This window comes from Triturus cristatus, chromosome 12 (assembly GCF_964204655.1).
Source record: "Triturus cristatus chromosome 12, aTriCri1.1, whole genome shotgun sequence".
Lineage (NCBI taxonomy): Eukaryota > Metazoa > Chordata > Amphibia > Caudata > Salamandridae > Triturus > Triturus cristatus.
Window position 1 is genome coordinate 608420997 of NC_140595.1, and position 24382 is coordinate 608445378.

The 24382-nt window shown below is 44.1% G+C and overlaps 1 protein-coding gene across 1 annotated transcript in view; it reads left to right on the top strand.

Moving 5' to 3' along the window:
- The window catches only part of DBNDD1 (dysbindin domain containing 1), a 249968-nt gene that overhangs the window by 137651 nt on the left and 87935 nt on the right, over positions 1–24382 (top strand). The window lies entirely within an intron of this gene.

A 24382-nucleotide genomic window follows, 5' to 3' on the forward strand; every position in this document is an offset into this window, starting at 1 on the left:
TTTACTCCTTTCCATTTAAGCAAAATTAATAAAGTTTCTTTTTGACTTGATTGGATATTTTAAATTCACTTTCCCCACACAACCAACCCAGCTCCGCAGTAACCTGGCGTCGCAGCACACTGGGATGACATTCGGTCGTCCCAGTGGAAGCCCAATGATGAAGCATGTCACCAACCAGGTTGGTGAGTGAGGGCTTTTCCATACCCACTGGGTATTGCTCCATAGTGGCCAAACTTACTTCCTATGAACATAACGGTTCACAGGGAATCTGAGGCTCGTTGCTCGATTGATTGATGTATTGCATTGATTAGAGTGCCCCCTGTTTCATATTTTTTGTACACTGGCTTTGTTGTTTATTGATGTTGAAATGCATTACATGATGGACCGCATGTCGCACCTTCCATCCTCCCCGTCCTAACTTCCCCAAGTCTTTTGCCTCCGGACTATACATCATTTTCTGCAGCACATAGATAACCCCTACAGCTGCTGGCTTAACTCAGAGAATTATGAAAGAAAAACACATTTAGGTGGTAGTCAGTGTGTCTGTCAGTATTACTTTAGACAGGCATCTGGCATGTCAAATTTTTGCTGGTCAGGATGAGCAGAGTCCTGAGATAAGGGTGCGTAATCCCTGGAATGCCTTTTTTAGGTCCAAGCCTACGAGACAGCACAATGGTCTGGTTGCAAAGACATAGAGGGGGCATGCTGAAAACTTACCTAGAAATGCATTCCACCTGTTGCTTCCCATTGGTTTTGCCTTTTGTCACTCACATTTGCTTGTTTGCTGTTCGTTGACTTTATTTCTTTTAGGCTGTTGAGCTTGTGTTAGTCCCTCCCGTGGAGCATAGCCTGTTTACTACCTCTCTTATTGGTTGTTTCTATTCTTCGACTGCCCGCTTTTTGGGAACTCCTTTATTTTTTCATGAGGCACTCCATGAGAGTGCATGTTTGACAGCTGTCTCTCCTTCTATGCTTCTCTCCCTCCCCAACCGCTTTCTGTATTCCTCGCTCTTCCGTCTGCTTATCCCCACTTGTGTCTTTGTTAAACTGAACAGGGCATTGTGTCCAAGAGTGTTCATCCAATGCAATTCATTCAAGCTACTTATGATTTGTGGCTTCTGAAAGGTTCTTTGTGGATTCTGCAGTCACTTTTTCCAGTAGCTGTATTGCTTTTTGCCTCAGATTCTGAGGCACATTTAACGCATGTAAGTGTATGTTTTGTTTGGCTTCCAGTCCAAGCATAACTGATACTTTAGAGGTCGCTTTTCATAGGGCCTGCTTCTGACCGGCTCCTCGTTACACTAGCTGCCACAGCATGGCCTCCACTGGATGCCGGGACTTGTCATTTTGTTTTTACACCTGCTCAGATTTGTAGGTCGTCTGGTCCTTGAAGAGTGCATGGTGTTATCTTTGTAACATGCCAATGAATAATCCCTGGCCCATATGCTGTGTGCCCTGAACAGGCAGTAAAATATATACATTGTTCAGATGTTTTCTGTTTCCACTTCTGGCTGCTTTTAAAGTCCCAAGGGATACTTTGCAGTGATTAGCAGTTCAATGTAGTTTTGTATTGGGATGCCTTTCTGTTGGATGCTTATGTACTGTGGACCAAGCACTCTTTTTCTTCCTTGGAACGTGCTTTCCATTATGCACAACGCTTTAAAATGAGTTGCGTCACTCAATTATTTCATTTATTGTTTGCCAGTTGAGTGTGCCTTGTTGTCCTTCTGCAGCAATCTTTATGCTAGATTCAATTGCAAAGCACACAAAGTTGCATGTCATAAACAGAATCAAAAAACCTATCTTTCCCTGTTGGCTTTGGACCCATAATGTAAGGGAGACCATGCACTGGTTTTTGGTTCTGACCGACCATGATCTCCTTAATAAACCCCACATGTATTGGTTTATTATGAACCCTAAACAATAGTGTATATTGTAGGCTGCAGGTGATGGAGCCTGCAGTAAACAGACGTTCGAGGGTGAAATCTGCCTCTTGTCCCAACCCTTTTTATTACTGCTTTGCCGCAGCATTTGTCTGGCACAATATTATGTAGTCTTGATCACAAAAGACTACACATTCAAAATAATGTTTTTGTGGAGCTTATTGGGCCAAAAATGCATACTCTAATATCCCTCATTTTCAACAGAGCTTTATTTAATATAGTTATATTACAGGAATGTAACAATTGCTTCATCTGTTGATATATGTTTACTTTTATATATAATATATTTTATTACATTATTTTTTACATTATACAACATAAATAGTATGATGTAATATATATATATATGTACACACACGATGTAAAGCCCCTTGAGTCAATTCATTTAGCAGTGATGTTCTATACATTTCTCTAATTCATCTGGTTTTATATGCTTTTATCTTTCCTTGTCATGAGTGCTATTGTGTGTGGAAGCGGACGACTTCAGCGGATAGAGGTCCTATCTCTTAGATTGTTTTTTTCATAACCAAATTGTTATTGCAATTATATATACAGTGAGCATTTCAATACATCTCATTACATAGAAGAAAAGCGGAGAGGGTGAGGATATAACGGATTAAGGCTATTATCTATATCGGGTCACTTAGGGGTCAATCCCCTTATACAGAAAAACCATGGTAATCTCTTAGATTTTTAAATAGCTTTGTTTGTAAGTGTATACTGGAAGATGGAGACAAAATAGAAAAAGTCAGGTAACGTATGATAATCTGCCAGTGAAAAAAATAAACTGAATCCCATCATATGAGTTTAGCCAGTAGGGCTTCAGTATCTTAATTCCGGTGGAAATTAAGATAGTATACGTTTATCATCTGCGAGAACCACTGTAGGACATGCACATGATTTAAAAAGCTTTACAGGTTTTAATGAAGAGTGAATGACTGTTTTATGCTGGTCAACACTAATACTAACTTGGCCAGAAATGTGTTATAGAAACTACTTTTGACTGATCTTAGCTTCTTCATTTCTGTATTTCTTGATCTCAAATGGGACGATATCTATATATACATACATATATACTGTTTCTGTGTGTTTTGTTGCCAACCTGAAATGATTCTCTTTAGGTTGAGCCTTCCAGACAAACCTTTTATCTGGCTGCGAAAGACATATTGTGGGTTTACGAACAAATTATGGAGGCTTGGAGCACACACGTTGCTTACCACTGGCTGGCCTTCCTGTCACTCTCATTTGCCTGCTTCTTATTACATGTGTTTTTTGTCAATTGTGTATTTGTCCCTCCCACTAAGCATAGCCTCTCTAGCCATCTCTTTGATTGGCTGGCTTCTGTGCTTCCTTGAGGGAATTACTTTTTTCTTTTTGTTTAAGCACTTCTTTAGAGTGCATGTGTTTTCCAGCTGTCACACTTGTTTGTTTTAAACCCCTCTCATTCCCTATGCCCATATGCTTCTCTGCCCCACCCGCACGTGTTGCTCTGTCTCTCTCGCCCATGAGCTTCCTGCCCCCTCACTCCACGTTGTTGTCTTTCACCATGTGTTTCTGTCCTTCCATGCTTCACGTTGCTCTCCTTTGCCCATGTTCTCTCCCTCTTGTTGTTTCTCCCCACCAGCCGTGTTGGTTTGATCCCTACCTACTCCTGCATCCAGCTAATCTGTTATTTTTTGTTGTGTTTTTTAAAAGCACTTTGACCTTTGTTTTGAAACGGCATATTATTATCTTTGCCTGCTAGGCTGGAATGTTGTTCAGCCTTCCAAAAGTAAACGGGCTAGCTGGAATGTGGGGTAGTTCTGTCTTCCCTCCTTTCTTTTTCTTTCTGTCCCTCTTCCCTTCCTCTCTTTACTTTCTTAATTCTATAGCTTATTCTCTCCCTTCCCCCCATCTCTTCCTTTTTCTAGCTCTCTTAAATATTGTATATGACTATTGTTTGTTATTTGTGCATGTGCTGGACTTGCATGTCACTGTATTTGCTGTTATTTGTCTATTCTTAATTTTTACCAATAAAATAATTGACACACAAAAAAGATCAACTTAGGTCTTTTCTTGGGTTGGTGGATTTATACTCCAAATTTGTCCAAAATATTTCAAGTCTGGCTCAACCCATTAAGTCCTCACCCAAAAAGGGTAACACGTTTGATGGGTCTGAAGACTGAGATGTTTTTTGAGATCATTAAGAACAGCATAAGCAAAATGCCTACTTTGGGGCATTTTGATGTAATCAAGAAAACAAACGTGACTACTGATTTCCAAGGGTCTTGGTGCTTTTTCATCGCAGGTTGAAGTTGGTGATGGCATTTGCTTCACGTTCGCTCAAAGGTGCTGAAGAACTGTATTCAGTGATCGAGAGGGAGCCCTCGGCATGTGTGTGGGTGATCTGACATTTAAAGTTTTATCTGTGGGGATTGCCTTCTGCGATTCATTCTCATCATAGACCACTGACACAAATGTTTGCTACCCGGAAGAATGATGAAGCCACTACAATGACCAAGAGATGGGTGGAAGGTATGAGTGATTTTAATTTATGTGTTGAGCAAATTCTGGTTACAAAAAACAATGTTGCAGACTTTTTCCAGTCTACCCATAGATAGTGAGGTTAAAATGCTGGATGTGTGCCCGGTCAATTGGGTTTGTGAGAATGCTATTCAAAGTGATGAATGGAGAGTGGCAAGAGGAAAACACTGAGGCCAAAGATCTAAGGGTTGGCCAGAGTATAAAACCATTAAGGAACATTTGAAGGGTTTTTGGAATGTGGGGGGCGAGTTGAATTGGACAGGAGATTAATTGTTCAGGGGGGAAAGAGTTATACCTCCCAAAACCCTGAGAGATAAAGTAGTAATCGTGGCAAATTAAGGTAATCTTGGGAGGAGTCTCACTGAGGCAAGAGTAAGAGAACTGTACTGGTGGCCAGGGTTGGTCCATCAAGTTGAAGAGGTAGTCAAGGATTGCGCTTCTTGTGCCAAGAATGATGGGAGTAAAGTGGTGTTGAGTGCGTCTATGTCTCCAGTTGAACCCTGGAAGACGTTGGGTTTAGATTTTGCAGGTTCTTTCCATCTCTAACCTGTGAGTGAGCGCTGTTTCTTTCTCTTGATGGATTGCATTTCTAAATGGGTTGTTTACGAAATGTGTGAGTTTCATAGAAAGTAGAGTAGTGGTAGGATTTTTAAAGGAGGAATTCTCCTGGCAGGGTATTCCCAGTTACATTGTGACAGGCAATGGATCCAACTAATCTCTCAAGAGATGCAAGACTTTTTAAAGTCTCTCCACTGATCACATCAAAACAGCGCTATATTCTCCACAGGTGAATGGGTTAGCTGAGTATATGAAAAGCATGGTCATGTTGTGTGTGCAAAAAGCTGTTGATTTGAGGATGCTTCTGTCTAAGGTTTTGGATGAGTTATGGTGGGCACACCGTAACACTCCAAATCTGGTAACTTCTAAGTCACCTTTCTTTTGGAAGAGTGGGGAATACCACGTTGAATCCTGCTTGGATGAATAAGGTGTTCAGGATCCTGGATGGTTGTATGGTGGCAAGTACTTGATTGATTGTAAGAGAAGGGGGAAATCTTTGAGAGAAGTGTATCAAGGCCGATACAAACGGAGGCATAACCAGAGGAAGTGTGTGGAGTTGGTACCCTGGTTTGTGGTGAAAACAAACAGGTTTATGTAGAAAGGCAATTCAAATTTCATCGGTCTTTTTGTTATCAAAAATGTCATGAGAAATGTTGTGGAGTTGGAGAATGGCGGTGTGTGGAGCATGCCCAGATTTATGACGTGGAAGGTGAACAGTTCTGGTAGACCTGTGCCTTATCCTCTTTTCCAGCTTCTACAAGGTATGGAGATGTATAGAATACTACCACCCTCCCGTAGACCTTTAGTAACCAACAGGTGACAGCTGTGGAGGTAACTGACAGACAAGGGGTGGCAACTGCAAAATATAACATTGCTCTTTGGCAACCATGGTTCCCTTCTTGTTCTTGGTGCTGCCCTCTGACCTCTGATCTAGGATTTGCAACGAGGTTGCAAATGGTGGCAAAGGGCAAGCAGGGAGTAGCTGCTGCTACCTCTGGTAACCCTCAAACGGCGTCCATAGATTCGAGTTATTATTGGTGGAAGAGTCAGCAGGAGTGCTCCCCCGTGGTGCTGGTTGATCAGTGCCCCACCTGAAATTTTCTCTGCTGCTTTGAGGGCCTTGACTGGGCTGTGATGGCGGTGATCCCTGCTCAGCCCACCAAACATGCACAGATTGTGCTCCTTGGAGTAGCAGTGCATTAGAGATTTTTTAGCGAGTTCAGCAGTGAAACTGTGTCTCAGAGTTCTCCAGCACAGGCCTATACGTCATAGATGTCGATTCTCCAACTTGCCAAGAGTTGGCAAAAGTGACATCATGAACCTTTTGACCCCAGTGGCATCAAAAGGTTGACTTCTGGTTTGACCATCAACCTCTTAATAGTCTAGTTGCTGTTGAGTGGCTAGGAAAAGGACAGGAAGTGAAAAGTACCTACAGGAAGTGTGTATCTCAGAGGCCTGTTTCCTGTCTGTCCCTACCACTGCCTTGAACCTTGCGAACAATAGTTGTAACCAGGGGCATCAAAGGGGAAGCCAGGAGTGGCAGCCTATACCCCTAGGTGACCTCTGTGCTGTACTTTAGCATTCCAAAGCCAATGGCAGACACCTTTGTAAACCCTTGCATTGTGATTGACAGTGCAGGTCCTGTAATAGCCAATCATCAAGTAGCGAGTGTTGTCAATCAAAGTTAGTTTCAGGCCATGGCTGGCTGTACTGCAAGAAGCATGAGAGCTGAGCGGAGGACTGCGATTCAAACTAGGACATGGTACGTAAAATGGTGTGTGCATGGGTGTCTGTGTATGCCTGTTTGTGTGATGATTTTTTAAGCCCAACACTGGTATAATATTGGCCCTTGCATATCATGAGGATCCATGGCACGATGTGTCGGCCCCTTGTATAATCATGGTACCCTGTTGGTGGCAATTCATGGCCTATGTGACAAAATGAAGCCTGCGCCTTGTATAATGGCCTTCGCATAATGATCATAACTCTTCCTAGTTGTTGGCTTCTGGGGTATAACAATGCCCACTATTGCTATAGTGCTGGAGAGGCAAAATGTTAGCCATCTTGCATGGTAGATCTGTGTTTGTGTGGGAGGGGTACATTTTATTTTGCGGAATTAAGTAAACTCTTTTACAAAATGAAACTCTAGTATTAGATAGTAAAATGTGTACATGCCCCTTATATATATATATATATATATATATATATATATATATATATATATATATATATATATATATATATATATATATATATATATATATATATATATATATATATATATATATATATATATATATATATATATATATACTGTTGTGCGAGGAGTAACTTGTCTGAATCTGAAAGGTCTGTGTAACATCAGCGATGGCGCTTAGATATGGCTTTGTTAACTCCGACTAGTCCTTCCATCAGTGATCCGAGATTGTAAGATCTGGTATTATTTAAATTTTCCTCCTCATCCTTTCCAAGGGGATCCTTAATCATAACATTTGACTGGAATCTCTTAGGCAGGAGCAGGATGGAGAAATGAAAAGAACTGAAATGTAGAAGTGGAGATGACAGACTTTGTGAAGCTGATTTTTCTGAACTATCTGTAACTGCATGGTTCTTTAGACATTTTGTAGAGACATTGTGCTGAAAAATGCACCCTCATGCCACCGTTTTCTGAAAGTTAACTTTTTTTTGCAGTTTTTTTATATAGCGCGAACTCGACCAGAAGGTATTGGAGCACTTTACATGAGCACATTTTACATTATACAAGGACACATTCATTTTTTGGTGGCACGGGGAGATTAAGTGACTTGCCCAGAATCCCAGGATGTTGAGCCGACGCCGAGACTCGAACATGGTTCCTCAACTCTTAAGTCGGTAGCTCTGGCCGTTAGGCCACATCCTCGTGGGTTGTACTTGGGTGGGTGAAGTCTCTGCACACCTGGGGAGAGTCCGGCTCACCTGACACAACATGAAGAAAGTATTGGGATATTCCATGACTGCCCCTTGAGAGGCTCTACGGCTTGTTTATGGGAAAACTGTGCTGTAAAATGCACTACATGGCCCCGGGTGGGAAGAGGTCAGTCCTCCAAGAACCCATCTGCAGAAAGGCCGGCTCACTTGGTGCAATTATGGATGGACATTTATCCCTCACTAATATCAAAGATTACCAGCCAGGTTGACAAGTGATGCCACTGTCCGAGAGTCTTTTTTGGGGTCGAGTTCCAAAGCTTCGCAGCCATCACAAGGCTCTTCTTTATTACACACTGGAGCTACCATTTTCCAGTGAATAATAAAAAGATATTTTGAAAAAAGTTCTCAGCATTTCAAATCTTGTTTGATTGGCAGCATTTGTATAGCTCCCACCACCCGGCAGGGTCTCTTGGCGCTGATAATGAAGAGCACACGATCAAAGCGCATCCTGTACAGCGTCTTGCTGACTTCGTCAATGTTGTTCTTCGAAAGAGATTGATCAGCGGCGCGGGGAGCTGAAGATGCGACCCAAAGCACTTTCTGTACTGGCCCCGACCCCAGTGAAATCGATGCCAATAAAAGCCTTGGTGGCCTCATTGGTCCAGGCTCGCGGCTGCTGCAGAGAGCACGAGACGGTGCCGAGGGTGAGCCGCCGTGAGGCCCCTCCCACACATGCACCGGTCGACAGCAAGGCTTCTCGTGTTTTTGTTGTGGTGGTTAGAAGCATCCTATCCCTTGTTTTCATCCGTAATTAGTTCTGGCCTAGAGACCGCTTTAGCTCCTCACCAGACCCGTGTTTTAAAACGAATAAATAAAAAAGATGTATGTGCATGCATACATAGAAGGGCTTTGGATCAGCCCTTTTCATCCATTGGTCTGTTCACTTTTTTCTTCTGACGACCATAGCTTGTGGCAGAGGGTCAGCCCACTTCAGCCTTGTCCCTCTTCCTCAGCTTATGATGGTATTTTATCCAAATGACATGTGCACATCCACCCTAATGACATGTGCACATCCACCCAAAAAGAAGTGCACTTCTGTGCCGGGACTGGTGCACCAATATTTTACTTGGCCAAAGTTTTTTTATTTTAATGTACTTATCCTAACCTATGTTTAGTCATCCCTTTGTATTTAGATGATATCTTCAAGTTCAGTTTCTAAAAGCCAAAACTAACTTTTCTTTGCACCAATTAGAATCCTATTTTCCTGTGAGGCGCTTTAAAACTATAGACGTTTCTCTTTTCTGTTCCTGCATGTGCGCCTGATAGGAAGCACCCATACTATTGTACTAAAATTGTAGTCAATAGTCTTATTAACTTAACATTTCAACATGTCATATTCTTGTGGCATGTGCTTCCAATGAGTTATTTTTTTAAAATTGACAATATCATCAGCTTGACGAGGCCAGACCTATTGGCTTTGCAGTGTGTTCGTCTTCCATCTTATGTTATAATCGCCTTGAGCTTTGGCATGTACTGTAGGAAGGCCTTCTCCCCCATTTCTGTGTATCCCAAGTGCAAGGAAAAGCACAGGAAAGGAAATGAGAAGGTGCATGTCTTGCTGCTGCGAGGATGTCGACCTTAGTCGTGAGCCCAAGAAAAGCATGGGCTCGACCCCATCACAGGAAAGAGGGCTAGGTGGAATTTTAAGGCCTACCTTTTCTGGGCAGCAGAACCTGAGGATTGGCCTAGAAGCAAAAGATAGGTCATTCACCCCGTATGTGGGAGGAAAAATGTGAGACTAATCACCCATGTGAAGGAAAACTTGCAGGCAGAAACCGTGAGAGCTACATGAGCGGTCATAGTATGGGGTCTCTGGCAGCAGAGACTACAAGACATGATGACGAGTCCCAAAGAGGCTGAGTCACTGGCAGTGTGGCAGAGCCAGAAGGGAAGATGTGCTCCTGCCACTGATGATCTTTGGGTTGCCCAGCAACTCCCCAAGCTGGTTAGACGTATGAACAGCTTTATGTTTGGGTCTTTTAGGTAAGTATTCAGGTTGAAGCTTCATCAGTGGACCATGTTGGTTTAGGTACAGCTAACGAAAGATGAAAAATCAGTTTTTTAAAGAAATCATGTATCAGCCATCAGATCTAGAGTGTGGATCCAATCCTGACTCTCCAGGTGAGATCAAGAAACATGGATAGGGTCTTTAGAGTTGTCCTCGCCGACAGTGTCATATGGTATGCCACAGAAGTCATCTCTCCCCTGTTTACTGTTCAGTATCTGCATTTGCATATGTCACAGCTTCTGGAACAGTAAGTACCAGGCGAACCTCCAGGTATAATGCCCAACTCCACTTCTGCCTGGTATGAACAGACCAGAGAACCAAGCAAACATCCCCTCGTGCTGGGACCTGAGATTTCACTGGATGAAAGAAAGTTTCGTTAGTACAGCATGGCAGCTATGAAAATAACACACATACATGCACAAAGTAAAACCAAGGAGCCGACATCGGGAGGAGCAAGGCCCGAATCACTGTCTTTAGGTTGGCCACAACAGTCGTTAATGCGCCTCCTTACACCCACCGAAAGTAAGAATATTGATGGATCTGTTCATCTCTGAGCTGTTGATCACCCCAATGCCCTGCCCTTTGAGATAAACACCTTATATTAAGGGCGTCATCCTGCAGCTCTCCTAACTCTGGAAAGCCCATCCACATCTCCAGACCGTCCATCAGGTGGAGCTGTGAACGGCCCCGGAGATAGTCTAGACTATTGCAGTATCATAAGCACATACCTCCAATGGAACTCTGAATCAGATAACCAATTCTGCAAAACCAAACGGCTAGAAAGTCCTTGAACGTTTACATGCATGACCATGTCAAATCTGCCGTAAGAGCACTCAACAGGTCCGCTAGAAGGGAGGAACATGTTTAGGGTTTCTGGAAAACCAAATTCTACAATGCCTGAAGCGCATCGATAATAGGGCGAAATCGCTTTAGAAACTAACATCGTGCTAAGCACCGAGCAGAAATGAGCACGCACTGACTGTATATGTGATCATTACATGATACTTCCAATGGCTGAAACACAGTCATATCCCTAGAAGTCCAGGGGCCAACATTATGTACGGCCTTGGACCCATGCTTGAGGCGAGAACTGGACCACTTGTGCTTTCTGCAAGGCTTGAAATCTCAGCTGTTCAAACTCAACTTTTACTGAACTTTATGCAGCACAGCTACGTAGACTGGAGACTATAAAGTGAGGGTTCCACTATCAAACTATTCAAACTCTAGCTAGCCCTAGTCTGCCACAGTGCTCTCACACGACTGCAAAGGATGCACAGCACGTTACAGAACTACTAAATTTATACATTAGTTCTCACTCATTGGGTATGAGGTTCACCCCTCATGGGGCACAGTTTCATTCTTCTGGTCTTTGCTTAACTTCACTCCTTGAACCATACTATCAATACCCGGGTATGACTCTCATTCAAAGTGTCACTTATTGAATGTGTGTCTCACTCATGCGCAAGTCCCACTCCTTGGAAGAGTCAATCTGTTGGCCAATCCCAATGATCTCTTTGCATTTAATGAATAGAAGCCGATATTTCGTTTTCTTTTCTAAGTTTATTTGCAAATAACACAGGTCACATAAATCTTCAATGAACAAGAGCGTTTTTGTATTGCAGTTAATAGTAATAGGAATGAGATGTGGAAAGAATGAAGCCCAGATAGCGTGATTCTCTGATAACCCAAATGGTTTTGTAGAGAAGGTTGTGGGGAATATGAAGGGCAGAAGCCTAGGAAGTAGGTTTGAGAGGGGTAAGAAATTAGTTATATAAATGTGGCCTCTGAATAGGAGATTGGCAATTTTCTCAAGAATAGCTAGTCTAGTAAAAGTGGAAATATGGAATGAGATATGGACTATTGGTTAACTGGCTGATGCTGGAATCTGGAGACATTCATAGTAATCCAAGTTCTGATGGCTACTTCTAACCATAGATTCCTCACCTTGTTAATATTCCACAGGCGCCAACAAGGATCTGGAAAACTCTAATGCAGAACTCCTGTGCACCAGTGAGTAATGCCATACACCTCCACACTGAGTTTGTCTGCTCTCAAAATGACGAACACACCTGCTTGTAAGCATCACACATGCATGCTGACAAACGTTCCTTTATTTCTGTGCCTTCAGATGTGGATCTGGAGCTCTACTACTTTTGTCTGTAACAATATTTTTCTCTGCTTTTTGCAAAATGTTATCAGTCTAAAAGGGTAATGTCCCCTCCTCAAACAATCGGGTGTAAAACTTGTAGGGACTGTCGCAAACAAATGTCTTTGACAGATCCCACTCCCGAAGTTGTTCTCGCATCAGATCTTCGTCTCAGTGGAAGTCTTCAGGTAAGACAAAGAAGCACCAGATGTTCAAGCAGGAATCGGCCCCTTCCGCCAGTCTTGATCTTCAGACATACGTGAGAGGGTGTCAATATGCCACCTGGTCTCACTCCTAAGGATATGATTCAGAGTCTGATCCAGATGCACCCAAACGTTTTGGGTCTGTCGGTGACATTGGAGCAAGTCCGAGGCCTTTAGGGAGGCCATGCTGTGCATTTTTTGCATGCTTCCAGTTCCCTCTGTTGTACCTTTGTGCCCCAAAAATCTGCATGGTCCTCCAGTCGTGCTCCCACTGGCGGGTTCGCCTGTTGGTACCATCTGTGCTTCTTGAACCCGTCTCAGGTTCTGCACCAGCTACGGTGCTGACTTCATTCCAAATGCAAAAACAACAATTGATGGACAGAATGCAGAACAATGTCATACATTCACCCCAGTACAGAGATCTGGGCCTAAATCCATCGTTTTTTTGCTCACCATGCCGTTCCAGTTTGTGTGAGTGTTTGATTGGTATTGATGCTCTGTCCATCACCACCCCCTTTTGTACCGCTTTGTTCGCCATAAGTTGGCAGGGTATGCTCAGACGTGAGTCCCTTGCTCACTTTGCCACTGGATTCAAGCAAGCCTGGCTGAAGACGGCTGAAATGCCAGAAACCGGTCCTAGGAAGCTTGTTTCCGGTCCAGGGAAGGCATGGCTTGGCAGTTCGGGCTGGACTGTTCCCATGAGGCACAGGGTCAGACTGATTTGCATATGGCCATGTCTGAACTGGGGTGGCAGAGTGGGCTAAAGAACGGTGATGGATTAAACCCAGATCTGTTGACTGGGTGTGAGTGTTTGATTGGTTCTGATGCTCCGTCCATCACCACCCCCTTTTGTACCGCTTTGTTCGCCATAAGTTGGCAGGGTATGCTCAGACGTGAGTCCCTTGCTCACTTTGCCACTGGATTCAAGCAAGCCTGGCTGAAGACGGCTGAAATGCCAGAAACCGGTCCTAGGAAGCTTGTTTCCGGTCCAGGGAAGGCATGGCTTGGCAGTTCGGGCTGGACTGTTCCCATGAGGCACAGGGTCAGACTGATTTGCATATGGCCATGTCTGAACTGGGGTGGCAGAGTGGGCTAAAGAACGGTGATGGATCAAACCCAGATCTGTTGACTGGGTGTGAGTGTTTGATTGGTTTTGATGCTCCGTCCATCACCACCCCCTTTTGTACCGCTTTGTTCGCCATAAGTTGGCAGGGTATGCTCAGACGTTGAGTCCCTTGCTCACTTTGCCACTGGATTCAAGCAAGCCTGGCTGAAGACGGCTGAAATGCCAGAAACCGGTCCTAGGAAGCTTGTTTCCGGTCCAGGGAAGGCATGGCTTGGCAGTTCGGGCTGGACTGTTCCCATGAGGCACAGGGTCAGACTGATTTGCATATGGCCATGTCTGAACTGGGGTGGCAGAGTGGGCTAAAGAACGGTGATGGATCAAACCCAGATCTGTTGACTGGGTGTGAGTGTTTGATTGGTTTTGATGCTCCGTCCATCACCACACCCTTTTGTACGACTTCATTCCAAATGTCATGTCCTACACTGATTCCTTCAACACCACCGACTACGTCGTAGAAGGATCCATAACCTGTAATCAACTATGAGCCAAAGCAATCTCGACATCAGCAGAGGGAATGCTCCGAGCACTGCCTTTTTGCAATCCTTCAGACTCTGACATTTTATCTATACCGCACAGATTCTACACCAAATTTCTGACTCTGATTCAGACCAAAGCCATAATTTCGGAGACAATGTTGATGAATTTTACCCACCATGTGATGAGGACAACTGGTACAAAAACAACCAGGATGCCAGTAGTCTGGAGACTTCACTAAATACTGAGTTAATCTCTCTCCAGGCCCTGCCACAGAGGAGAGTGCATCTTTTGCAGCAATCATTGAAAAGGGCTCTAGAGGTCCTTCACCAGCAGCTCCCAACGATCGAGGTTAAAACTAGCATCAATACGGAGGTGATTTACCCACACCAGGCGCCTACTGAACCTACAAACCCTCCTGACCGCAAACCCAAATGTATGGAACCATTTGGCAAGCGCACGCTTTCCTCCGCCAGCATTGCCCTACGTTCGGTAAATGCTAGCTGTCTCCTGGGTTGCTACACCCATGCACCATGGGACAAAGTGAGAGGAAGAAAAATAAACTCAATTTTCCAAGCCGCAATTGGTAAAAAGACAAACTGACATTTGACATCTTTCCTTGAACAGACAGCAAATGTGTCAAGATAAAAACCAGCTTTATAGGCATCTTTGTTGCTCATTCACTTTCTGAATGAACAGAACACCTGTTCATTTCCAGATTATGTTCACTTGCCAGAACGGACCAATAGCTGGTAAAAATAGCACGACCTAATAAAATCTGACTTGCCATTGCGAGTGGGCGAGTAGATTTTTCGTGGCTTGTGATGTATATATATTTATTCAAACCTCCTGGTGTAGTAGGTGATTTTAATGCTAGAACTAACCTGAATAATCCTTGGACTAATTGTGACACACTTTTAATAGCCCATAATGTTCCCGATGGAGTCTTTCTACCTAGTAGGTGTTTAAAGATGAATAAAAAGTGGACCTAAGTGATGCAAAATTTAGGTCTAATCTGCTTAACTGGGAGCTTCCAAAATGACACTTCATCTGCCCAACCCTCTTGTATTGGATTTCTAAAATGTCCAGTTGACTATGTGTTTGTTCCAATCTGGCAGTTTCAGTTAATTTCTGACAGAGTACTAAAGGTAGAAGATGGCAGTGATCAACTTCCAATTCAAGTGCTATGCCAATTGATGTTCTCTTGGGGGGTGGGCGGGGGGGGGTATTTACAGATATAACGCTCCCAAGAAGATTAAAATCTAGATTAGAAGAGAACGAGCTGCACATGTAAGTAAAAGTGCAATTGGAACCTATAGGTGTGGCAAAAAAAACTTGGATGCAATTAATTGGTATTCGGATTTAATGAAAAAGGTGATTAACTGTATAAAAGTGGAGCGTAGGAAGGCCAGAAAGCGAAAGGCTGCCAGATGGAGAGCAGGGGTGAAGCAGAAGAGGTTGTTTGACCTAAAGTGTCAAAAATTAAAGGGCCAATTAAGAAATTTACAAAGGAACCAGGAAAAAGGTCAGGATATGGTTAATGAAGGGAAGGTACATAAATTACGTCAGACATATAAAGGAAAAATTAAAGAGAAAAACGTGTTTTTTTTTTTAATCCCAACTGGTAGGAAATGCTTGAAGTAATCACTAGTAAAGATACTAGGAAATTCTGGAAACGGGTTCATTTGGGGATGGGCAATAAGCAACTCTCAATATATTGTATGGTTTCCAAGGTGGTCTGGATAAAGTGGAAGACACGTACGTAAAAGGCTATCCAGTAACGCCCTTGGGGGTCTATGAGGTAGATAAGGGCCTTCTGCAAAGCTTCATGGGCAAAAATATAAAAGAGGTTATAAAAACTCTTTCTCTGTCAAGAGCAGCGGGCCCTGACAATCTCCTGGTCATAATGGTGAAAGTGAACACTAAATGGTAGAGTGAGATTTTCCATATATTATTTAGAGCAATAACTCTCATAGAATTAATCCCAGAAAGTTAGAAGGTTCACTATTTAAACCCATATATAAAAAGAGTCCTGTTACAGATCCATAGAATTACAGACCAATTGGTCTAATGGATGTGGGGGAGAAAGTTTATGGGAAGATTATCTTAAGAAGGCTGAAAATTTGGGCAGATGACAAAGCCCTGATTCCTGTACAGCAGGGTGGCTTTAAATAAGGCCACTCAAGTTCGGGCTGTTGTTTTAGCAAGGAAGGCAGTTGACCTTAAAGGAACTTATCCTGCTGTTTGTGTTGACTTCTCAGACACTTTTGACTTGGTAAATTAAGAGATATTATGGGATGATTTCGAAAAGTTGGAGATCCCTAGGGATTTGCTTAGCATTATTTGCTCTTTACATAAGGGATTTACCAGAAATTCTAAAGGGGGAGGCTTCCTTCTCACCTAAGATGGGTGGGCGTCATGCCTGTTATAGGCGGATGATCTAGTGATGATGGGTATGGCTATGTTTTCGGAAGGTACGTTCTAGATAAAAAGCTTATAGTTAACATGGGAAAAACTAAAATTGTGATTTGTGTTGAGAGAAAGAAAGAGTTCAAATGGTTTTTGGAGAGGCAATGATTCAAGTGGTGCCAATGTACTGTTACCTGGGCATGTATTTTACATCTAAGTTAAGATAAGAATACGCATTGTGAAGAGAATAAACCTAGTGCCCTGCCAATGATTATGAGGCTAGGTAAATTCAGGAAGGAGTTTGGAGAGCCAAAGTTGGATCCAGCTGCATCCAGTTTTAACAGTATTTAAAAAGTTTAGTTCAAAGGCTCTATTGTGCAGAAATTATGTAATTTTGTGGGATATATAGTTGGGATAGAATTGAAGGGCAGTGCTTAAAGAGGATATTGAATCTCCCCAAATTGTCTATAGCCAAGGCGTTAAGGGGTTTTGTAAGACTTGATGTATGTTGTTGTTTGAGTCATGTGTTCTATGTTAAATGATATTTTAATGTTTCAATGGATTTAGTGCATGGATTAGGTTTAATGGGCCATGGTCTAAGTAAATATATTTTATGACTGACTGACATATTTCAGTCTTTCACCAATGTGGGGCAATTAAGTGCACTCTACGGTTAGCAACATGATAGGCTGGCAAAACCAAGATAAAGAATATTTAAGTACAGCATGCCAGCTGCCACAACCATAGTGTGAGTGATGTTATGGAGGAAGGGGAGAATCTTTCCTAGCATACGCATCCTCTGAAAGGTGGAAGTGGCCACTACAGTCTTGGTGATCCTTCCTGGTCCGTGAACCTTCCAAAGGGTACGACTTTACGACCAGTTTGTAGGGGTATCCATGCTTGAGGTCCGAAGAGACAAGCCCCAATGACCAGGTTTTGCTGACTAGGATAACTACCCCTGTTTTATTGCTGTTCAGCTTAAGGAAACTGCAGCTCATCTATTGTTGGGTGACCTCCAGACGTTCCCTCAACCTCATTGCCAACAATGAGACCTAATGTCCAGCCTAATAATGAGGTGGGTATAATCAGCTTAAAACAGGACTCTGCATCCGAAGTCTCTAATCAGATCTGTCAGAAGGCGGAAATAGTTGGAAAAGCATTGGTTGATGAACCTTGTGTGACTCCACATTGAATAGCTGCCAAATGAGAGTCAGAAGGAGAAAGAGACAGAGTTTTGAAGCTCCCTGTTAAAAATAACTTAAACCGGTTGATAAACCGTGCACTCATCACCATCTCCGAGAGGCATACTGCCTGTCAAATATGTGCGTATCTTTTTGCTAATATTGGTAAACTTGTCCTACTGAAAGCATTTTCAGACCATAAAACTGTACATCATATTATACCTCGTTTTCCAACCACACAACTGACAAGTGCCACCCAACCAGGCTACCTTGTGCCTCAACAGCAAGACCCTTGTTGTTTTACTTTTCAGATGTTCCTCAGTAAGGTGGGAGGTGCCACACTGTGTAGGACTTCACCACGCCTAATAGGAGTTGCTGAAATCCTGCAGCTCCACACCACACAGCACTGAAAACATGGCCCTCTAATAAAGACACTGATCAAGCCCTCTTGTCAATATGATATCCGTTCTATACGCCATCCTGTGCATGACATTCACTAAAGGAAGTTCCTTTAACATTGAAGTGGATGAGCAATAGAAAAGTATTGCAAATATCCCATAGGGACTTGACTGTTCCTTGTTTTGCCAAAGAGCAGCAAGGATCAGAGGGATGGCTGTGTGTCTGGAGCAAAACATAGTTACAAAAAGTGAGGAGGGCTTCAGGTCTACTGTTACAAGTGAACTGTCACTGTCACGCATAGTACCATAGGAACCCGAAGGGGAGTATAAGTTATGTTTGGTTTCTTAAACACTACTTTCACCTGGAAAGGTAATATGACGCTGTGAAAGCAAAAACAACCACTCCATTAGCCAGGAGTCAGAACATGTCAATATGCTAACAGGCCTCAAATGTTACGTCAAAACAGCCAGATCTTCAAAGCTTTCGAATCCTGAATAGGTTGTCGTCCTATCGAAGTAAGAGAGGGAGGTGTTATGTTGTACATCTTTGTTATATTCATTCTGCTCCGATTTACCTTTTTGTTCTGTTCTGGCCTCGCGCTGCTTCTCCTGCCGCGTGCCCATGCCCAAGTGTTCTATGATGTCCTACTGTTCCAGGGTAGAATCTTGGGCATTAAGGGAGAATGGTATCTCTCATAAAACTACTTCGTTGTACCACCCAGCAGGTAATGGGGCAGTCAAAAGTTTTAATTGTGTTATAAAAGGCGTAGTGCAGCTAGCCAACCAAAACGAGCTTTCATGGAGGAAGGAACTCATCCACAATCTCTGGGCTTTTCGTGTAACTCCATGTGAGTCTACAGGTACCAGTCCCTTTGTACCGCTAAGAGGCAGAACCCCCGTAACCAAAGACAATGTGGGTTGGCTCACACCCAAGAGAGTTTGTTGGTCTTCTGGTAAGGTGAAAGAGAAGTTGTTGCACTCACAAATGACCTGCAAAAAATATTATGACTCAAGCAATTTACAGGTGGGTGACAAAGTCAGGGTAAGGAGAACTGACTTTCGTAAGAAAGGGGCACAGTCACTTCTCACAACCCATGGAGGTTAAGAAAGTTTTCGGTAACTCTGCCCTCTTAAGTGATGGTAAAACCTGGCATTTTTCTTCATTGTCTTTGTGTAGGGGTGGCAGGTTTGCTTCCCCCTCTCATGGTAATTCTGACAACCAAGGTCCTCCCTTTTACCCAGACTATGATTGGATTCTGGATGGTGGTGCCAGTAGGCATTCTTACCCACAGAGGACGGACAATGCGTCTCCTGACGGTGTGAGCGTTCCTGATGGTATTCCCACTCGGGAGAACAGTTGTAGTACTTTCAGTGGGGAAATATCGGAAGACATCCAACAAAATCCTGGTGCAAGCAGTGCAACTCTTGAACATAATAGTCATGATACTGAAAATATTTTCCCTTCTAGTAGCACTGTTAGGAAGGAACCTATGGTGAACAGATACGGTAGGGTAGTCAAACCACCAGCTAAGTTACACGACTTTGTGTGTGACTAATGCCATTGGTTCCGCCTTCCTCCTTGTTCTGTTTCACACTAGTTCCCCCCTTACCCTCGAACCTTGTTCATCAATGAGAAGGAGATGTGTTATGTTGTACATCTTTATGTTATAATCAATCTGCTCCGCTTTACCTTTTTGTTCTGTTGTGGCCTCGAGCTGCTTCTCCTGCCGCGTGCCCATGCCCAAGTGTTCCATGACGTCCTACTGTTCCAGGGTAGAATCTTGGGCATGGGTGACGGTTGGAGAGGCAGTTGCCGTTACCTGTAGCCCTTGTGAAGACGTGCTCTCTGGTGTCATTGGCATCACTTTAATAAAGACTTTGAACCTACCTTCTGCCTCCTAAGAGTCTTTACAGGAGGGAGTCCCATTTTTACTGCAGTTGCCAAAGAGGTGTCTACTTAAAGATTTCAGTTTGAATTCCGGATCTGATGCAAGGAACTGATGTGCCGTTCTTAGCTGACAGCCCAATCTGTAGAATAGAAGGGCACGTGCCACGGAGTGCCGCACACACCAGGCACCTCGAGTTGAACATGACATGCTCTTTGATGGCAACCAATGTAGAGAGGCCAGGGCTGGAGACACATGGGGCCTGATTCACAAAGAGACTACCCACTCGTTGCGGGGGCCCCGCAGATGTGGGGATGTCTCTGCTCTCAGGGCAGGATCTCTCCCAATGAGAATTCTCATTGTGGAGAATCCGCCCTGAGAGTGGGGACATCCTCACAACTGCGGGACCTCCGCCACAAGTGTGGAGGCCCTTTCTTAATCGGGCCCATGACCGTCAATTTAGGCCCAGGCCTACTTTGACCACTTAGTTTTCGATCAATTGCAGCTTCTCTAAGAAATACTGAGCAAAATCTAAATATGCCGAGTTACAATAGTTGAAGGAGGTGAATGCGTTCATGATTTGCACTTTATGCAGGAGGGGGAACATATATAACATTATTTGTAAAGATCACAGCTGGAAGAAGTACAAGCTGACCACCGTATTAACTTGGTCATTCAAGGAAAAAGCTGAGTCAGTTTATAAAACAAAAGGTGGCCATAAGAGGCAGGTCCCAGAAAGGCAGAGTTTTCAAAGGACACAAAATCTCAGTCTTCTGTGTTTCTATCTTGTTATTTATGTGTAACACTGGGAAATGTGGCCTCTAAAGCATGGGTTGTGTGGTTCCTGGATTTTGTATGTGTACACCTGCTGCACCAAGCCTGGACCTTATAAAAGGACGTTTCCATACTCAGGACTAGATGCTGTTGCATAGATCCATGCGTTGAATCACTGGCCTGCATCTGCGTTGGGGCCTTCCTGGACATACATCACCCAGTAATGGCATCTGGGAAGGTTGTTCCTATCATCCCGCCTGCACCGTCTTGGCCATGAGTACCTCCCATCTGTTATGCTATCAACTACTGACTAAAGAGATGCAAACTTTTGTAGGTCAGAGTGGTGACCCTCTGCCCAAATCATGGAGATGCTGGAAGAGACCGCACACTTTTTGAACCTTCCTATTATCCAATGCACTAACATCAAATGACATTTGCCCTCCAAGACAGACCATTGGAACCATCTGAATTGAAAAGTATAGACTACAACGTGTTAATATACATTGGCTGTAATAAGAACAAACAATCAACGACGAAAACTATCTAAAGCATAAATAAACTCACTAGTATCTTCGGGTAACCAAGCACCGCTCCTCATGTGTGAAATGTGGTTTCACAAGAGACTGACTGCCTCAATCCACATCATTCCTGTCCACCTTTGGTTGAATAGGTGGCCAGCTATAGTCTGATCTTTTTATTCCAACTGTTTGTATGAAAGATAGTTAGTTCAGTGGGTTAACTGCCTGCTGCAGAGGCCTGTGTGCAACCTGCAGAGAATGAGTCAGATCTCTGCACTGCTGACTTGGATTCATAGCAGTAAACCTTTCACAGCAACTTGGTTGGTGGCCAAACTCTATGCTCTATGATCTTGATGACATCTTGAAAAATGTCATCATGTTAGGGCATGACATGGCACTTGGCCAATCACATCTAAAGACTTGGCATCACTTAAGCACAAACCAGTCCTTTTTAGGTCTCGCCTGAGCCAGAGCATGCGCTGCTCTGGCGAGACTTTTAGTAAGTGGGCTTCAGAAAATGCTAGCATGGCCTAGAACTTGCGGTTACGTGCCTGGGCGCGCGCTTACGAGCAGAGGCGCCATCTGGTTTTCATCTCTCGTCAGCAGCGCATGTTTTGTTGATTTTATCTGGGGGAGGGGGGCGTGTCTGGTGTCTTCAACCCTGTGACTGTATCTTTCATTTTTTTGTTCCTTAACTTTCGCGGTCGCGGGGCCGTGCTTGTGTTTTTTATTTTATTATCTTGCCTCCCAACGCGACGCGACTTAAGATCCCACACCCCCTCATGAGAGACCGCACCGAGTTCTTAAATGTACACCAAGCAGGGTTAGGCTCTGGGGGCGTGCACTCCTCATCGCCTGGGCGCCGTGCTTCATGTTTGAGCAAAGCACGGCGCATACAAATAATGGCGGACGGGGCGTTTTTCCTCACCGCAGGCTCCCTTAAATTTCAATTACTCATGTTTTTTTAACCAGCTTCGCACTTGCGCTTCAGCAGTGGCGCCGCTGCTTATGTTTATTTTCAGCACCTTTCACTTTCAACAAGGTGGCACACGCCTTTCTTTCAGTATGGCTGGTCTTTTTTTTAGGTCTTGTCTGTGCCGTTCCCCACACCACCTCACCCCTACCATTCTTCATGCCCCTTCTTCCAAGCCAACATTCTCTCTCCCTGCTCCCGCCACTCGCCTTCTTGAAACTCCCGCCTCTGTTCCCTCTCCACACTCTTCTCTTCTGTAGATGGGTCTGGCGTGTTTTCGCCAAAGTAAATAAACCATTTACATGAAAAGCTCTCACAACAATGTAGTAATTCCGCACTCCCCTTCCCTGCTTTCCACGTGTAGGTCCCCACTTTATCATTTTACAGACAGTCCCCTGCACCTCCACGATGCAGGCACCCCCCCCCCCCCCCCCGGCTCCACACGCAGAGACCCCACTACCTCTCTTCCAGTCCAACCCCTCCGTCCCCCGGCAGATGAGCCTGGGTTTGTACCTGAACGCTTTGGGGCTCGCAAGGGGTAAGAAAGCGCTATACAAATAGCAATATATTACCTGCAGCTGCTGTTGTTTTCCTAAACCCACGGGGTGTCTATGGCTTAAGAACAAGGTTCGGGTGCAAGGACTGATCCGGTCCCCCAGATCCCAAACTCTCCTTTCGTTCCTCGTCTCTGAAGTGCGAGCTGCCCCCTCCTCCGCTCACCCTTCCATCCGTCTCTCTGTTCTCTCCTCCTCTTTCCTTCCCTCCCTCTTATTTTGCCCTCCCTCCCCCCTCTCTCCCCTCGACACACCTACTTCCCTGTTCCCGGGCACTCGGATTTCACCATTCATGCGGTGTCACTCAGAGTACTTATTAATGCTAGTGACACCTCGTCCTCGAAGCGGACAATTTCTGCCCCCGAGCCCCTCCACGCACACTCCTCCATTTTCCAGTAGGGGTCTGCCCCGACACCCCTGAAAGTTGCTGCATTTTTTACCCTGTCCTTACAGCTCTTTCCTCTGCCAGGGCTGCCACTTAGGCCTAACATCGCTGTGGGATAGTCAGTTCACTCTTACATGAACTACTCCTCTCTCGAGTTCGGACCGCCCTGCCCTCTCTGCCTTCTGCCTGTCCTACCCGCTCAGTGGTCAAAGTGGAGGGGATCTGAAGGGCACGCCCAGGCATAACACTCTGCAAGGACGAGGGAAGAGCAAACTACCTACCCGAGGCCGCTGGCTCTTAAACGGCGGCAGCTCGCAGTAAAGTATTTTACATTCTTTGGGCATAGTTCATGTCTCTGATGGTTTCACGAATCAATCGAATGCAGTAAATATTTAATTTTTCTAATCTTGAGTAGGCGCTCAAACTAGTATTTAGTTATGCAGCACAATATCCTTGGTGCAACAACATCAACTGTTGCATGGCTAAACACTTATAAGGTACAAGGTTTAGCCATGCAACAGCTGATGTTGTTGCACCAAGGATATTGTGCTGCAAAACTAAATACTTATAAGGTCCCAAAAGCAAGACCTATTGGCTATACCAATGCTTGTTTGATGTTATAATTAGGGCTCATGGTTTTATGGTGTTTTTTAAGACCTCTGTCCGTATTTATTCCTATTTATTTTGCTAATCTAATCCATATTCACTTTGTGTTCTGCTAAACATAAAGGCGCAGCTAGTATATTTCCGTATTTACTTATCCAATAAATGTTCACTTACAGTAGGACGCATGTGGAATTTTAGCACTATAAGTAGCCTGTGTATTAAAACAATAGACTTGCCTGAAAACATTGGCATTGTATTGCAAACCCGTGCATAGCTGGCCATGCTGTCATTCTGCGTACAGTCATGATTGACAGCATTGATGACATTGATTAACAGCACGGATGGTAGTCCTTGTTTGTGTATTTTTTTGTTTTTTGAAAATAAATACAGACAAGGAAACTCAATACTTCATCTGCATTTATATGTAAAAATCAGTCAAAACGAAAAATGTGGATCCTTAGTAATGTTTCTCTGTAGCACTGACATGAAAGGATAACTACAGTGCTTTCTACCTCTGGACAAATGACCTCTTCCTTTCTGTCCACTAGGAGTGTTCAGTCTCTGCGACCAAGGCCTACACCTCCCCTGGCCAGTGTGGTCCCATGAGCCATCCACCGGTGATGGCCTCCTTCTACCATGTGAAAAACAGCCCTAGCGGTTGAATGGCCCGACCGACTTTTGTCCTTGCTCACACTCTCAAAGACCTGTTCATCAGTTCGGTGTCCTGCAGTCGTGAGGAATGTAGAATGG